Here is a 3911-nt window from a genome sequence, read left to right as displayed (position 1 = left end):
CTCCCATAGGGGGTGCAGAGGAGGCAGAGGAGAAGCCCCTTAAAGAGATTGAGAATGAGCAGCCAGAGAGATAGGAGGAAAACCAGGAGAGGATAGTGTCAGTGAAGCTGAGGTTGGATAATATTCCTAGGAGAAGGGGGTGATCAACAGTGTCAGTGGCAGCTGAGAGGTCGAGAAGGATTAGGATGGAGTAGAGGCTGTTGGATTTGGCAAGGAGATCATTTATAACATTTGAGAGGGCAGTTTCTGTGGAGTGAAGGAGGAGGAAGCCAGATTGGAGGGGATCAAGGAGAGAATCGGAGGAGAGGAAGTGGGGACAGTGGGTGTGGACAACTCTCTCAAGGGGCTCCCTTCCCCTCCATATATGCCAGACCACCACTCTCTCCACCTTCACAGCTTTATTATAGTCACATGTTCTCCAAGAGGGCTTCACCAATTAAGCATTCTTTCCGGGCTCCCTCCTCCTTCCATGTCACCTCTGCACTTTTATCTGTGACCTTTGGGTATTTGATGTTTGCCCCATTCTCAACCCCACAGCACTTACACACATATCTATAAATTATATATAATAAATGATTTATTTATATTAATGTGTCTCCCCCTCTTGACTGTAAACTTGTTGTGGGCAGGGGACATGTTGACCAGCACTGTTATATTGTATCCTTCCAAGCACTTAGTACAGTGCTCTGCACCATAAGTCCTCAATAAATACCAGTGATGATGATGATGATGATGGCTCCCTGCCACAGGAGAAGAGGCCTACTCTCTTTGAAGCACAGCAGCTGGCATTTGAGAGCAGAGTCTCATATCCCCACTCTGCTTAGGAAGTTACATAGCTGGTACCCCCAGGCCTTGGATGAGTGAATCAAACTTAGGGCAGGACATGTGAGACTGGAAGGATGAAACTACAAGGAAGCAGTGCCTGAGGGCTAGCAGTTTTTGGATGATCTCAAATTCAATGGCTTTCACCTTTGGACCAAACCACATTTGCTGCCCTGGCCCCACCCATTCAGACATTAAGGACAATGATTTTAAGCTGAGCTCATGCAAAAAGACCGGGCAGAGAAGGATCCAGATTGCTGAAGTCTATAGTTTTCTTGTTAATAGATTTAGATCTCCTTTTTGCTTTTTTCTCTTGGGCAGGGATTTCCAAAATGTTAGGTTTACAGGCCAAAAGGCAGCCCCTGATGAAACTCTGTGCAGCCTACAGACAAAAATATAATGAAGTGACTTAATATGTTTAGATAGCAGAAAGATCCTTCCCAATACTGCAGATATCAGCTGTAAAGAGGTAAGTCGGGGAGCATATGTATATATACATATGTATGTGTACATATGTATACATAAAGGTATGCTGAATTTATTATATGCTGAATTTATTGCTCACTGCCATGTCATGATAAATGAACTTTATTCAGTGATCCACCAGTATTTAAGAGAAGAAATCCTTGATTCAAGAGAAGAAAGAAGATATGGTCTTCATTGAGTTCTTTACAGTACCACACAACCTCATCATTAGCTTGCCAGGTCCTTATGAAATGCCTATACTTCCCACAGCAGTGTAATGAGTCAGAGCTCACCCTTCTAGTTTTGCCTCACTTCAATTAGCAGTCAAACACCTCAGCTGGTTAATCTGAACTTATAATCATGATGAACTACATGTCTTCCTCAGAGCCGGTATTTTATAGTAATTATCTAGGTGAATTGCAGGGAGGAAAGAAGATAGGAACAAGTTCAGCACCTCCTGCTTTTTTTAAGTGAATTCTATTCACTGATCTCAGAGGTTTTGGTCAAATTTCACATAAGACATGAACAAAATCTTTGAGCTTCTCTTTTCTTTGAAAGAGTAAATTCTCTGTGGGCAGGGATTTTGCCTACTAATTCTGTTGTACTCTCCCTAGCACTTTGTAGAGGACTTTGTGCACAGCAAGTGCTCAATAAATACCATTGATTGGAATAGACTTGGTTTAGCTATGAAGGCTAATTTGGTGATTAGGAATACCAGCTGGAGCCTGTTCTTGACACTGACTCATTCTGTGAACTGGGGTGAGTCACCATCTCTGTGCTTTTTGGTTTTGAGCTCTTTGCAGACAGACACTGTATATATATGAAATTATTGTTTGGTTATTTGCATTGAAAACTCTCATTTTCACGGGGCTAAGAGGCACAGAATCTTCATGCTCTGAATCTTGTTCTTAAATGCAAATTTAGAGCCCTTGTGAATCAATCAATCAATCAATCAATCAATCGTATTTATTGAGCGCTTACTATGTGCAGAGCACTGTACTAAGCGCTTGGAAAGTACAAATTGGCATCACATAGAGACAGTCCCTACCCGATAGTGGGCTCACAGTCTAAAAGGGGGAGACAGAGAACAGAACCAAACATACCAACAAAATAAAATAAGTAGGATAGAAATTTACAAGTAAAATAAATAAATAAATAAATAAACAGAGTAATAAATATGTACAACCATATATACATATATACAGGTGCTGTGGGGAGGGGAAGGCGGTAAGGCGGGGGGGATGGAGAGGGGGACGAGGGGGAGAGGAAAGAAGGGGCTCAATCTGGGAAGGCCTCCTGGAGGAGGTGAGCTCTCAGCAGGGCCTTGAAGGGAGGAAGAGAGCTAGCTTGGCGGATGGGCAGAGGGAGGGCATTCCAGGCCCGGGGGATGACGTGGGCCGGGGGTCGATGGCGGGACAGGCGAGAGCGAGGTACAGTGAGGAGATTAGTGGTGGAGGAGCGGAGGGTGCGGGCTGGGCAGTAGAAGGAGAGAAGGGAGGTGAGGTAGGAGGGGGCGAGGTGATGGAGAGCCTTGAAGCCCAGGGTGAGGAGTTTCTGCCTGATGCGCAGATTGATCGGTAGCCATTGGAGGTTTTTGAGGAGGGGAGTGATATGTCCAGAGCGTTTCTGGACAAAGATAATCCGGGCAGCAGCATGAAGTATGGATTGAAGTGGAGAGAGACACGAGGATGGGAGATCAGAGAGAAGGCTAGTGCAGTAGTCCAGACGGGATAGGATGAGAGCTTGAATTAGCAGGGTAGCGGTTTGGATGGAGAGGAAAGGGCGGATCTTGGCAATGTTGCGGAGCTGAGACCGGCAGGTTTTGGTGACGGCTTGGATGTGAGGGGTGAATGAGAGAGCGGAGTCGAGGATGACACCAAGGTTGCGGGCTTGTGAGACGGGAAGGATGGTAGTGCCGTCAACAGAGATGGGAAAGTCAGGGAGAGGACAAGGTTTGGGAGGGAAGACAAGGAGCTCAGTCTTCGACATGTTGAGCTTTAGGTGGCGGGGCGGACATCCAGATGGAGATGTCCTGAAGGCAGGAGGAGATGCGAGCCTGGAGGGAGGGGGAGAGAGCAGGGGCAGAGATGTAGATCTGGGTGTCATCAGCGTAGAGGTGATAGTTGAAGCTGTGGGAGCGAATGAGGTCACCAAGGGAGTGAGTGTAGATTGAGAACAGAAGGGGACCAAGCACTGAACCTTGGGGAACTCCCACAGTAAGAGGATGGGAGGGGGAGGAGGAGCCTGCAAAAGAGACTGAGAAAGAACGACCGGAGAGATAAGAGGAGAACCAGGAGAGGACGGAGTCTGTGAAGCCAAGGTCAGATAACGTGTTGAGGAGAAGGGGGTGGTCCACAGTGTCAAAGGCAGCTGAGAGGTCGAGGAGGATTAGGACAGAGTATGAGCCGTTGGATTTGGCAAGCAGGAGGTCATTGGTGACCTTTGAGAGCGCAGTTTCCGTGGAATGAAGGGGACGGAAGCCAGACTGGAGGGGGTCGAGGAGAGAGTTGTTGTTGAGGAATTCTAGGCAGCGCGTGTAGACAACTCGTTCAAGGAGTTTGGAAAGGAATGGTAGGAGGGATATGGGACGATAACTAGAAGGTGAGGTGGGGTCAAGAGAGGGT

The sequence above is a fragment of the Tachyglossus aculeatus genome, chromosome X1 (genome assembly GCF_015852505.1).
Source record: "Tachyglossus aculeatus isolate mTacAcu1 chromosome X1, mTacAcu1.pri, whole genome shotgun sequence".
NCBI classification, from domain to species: Eukaryota; Metazoa; Chordata; class Mammalia; order Monotremata; family Tachyglossidae; genus Tachyglossus; species Tachyglossus aculeatus.
This window is presented reverse-complemented; position numbering follows the sequence as displayed.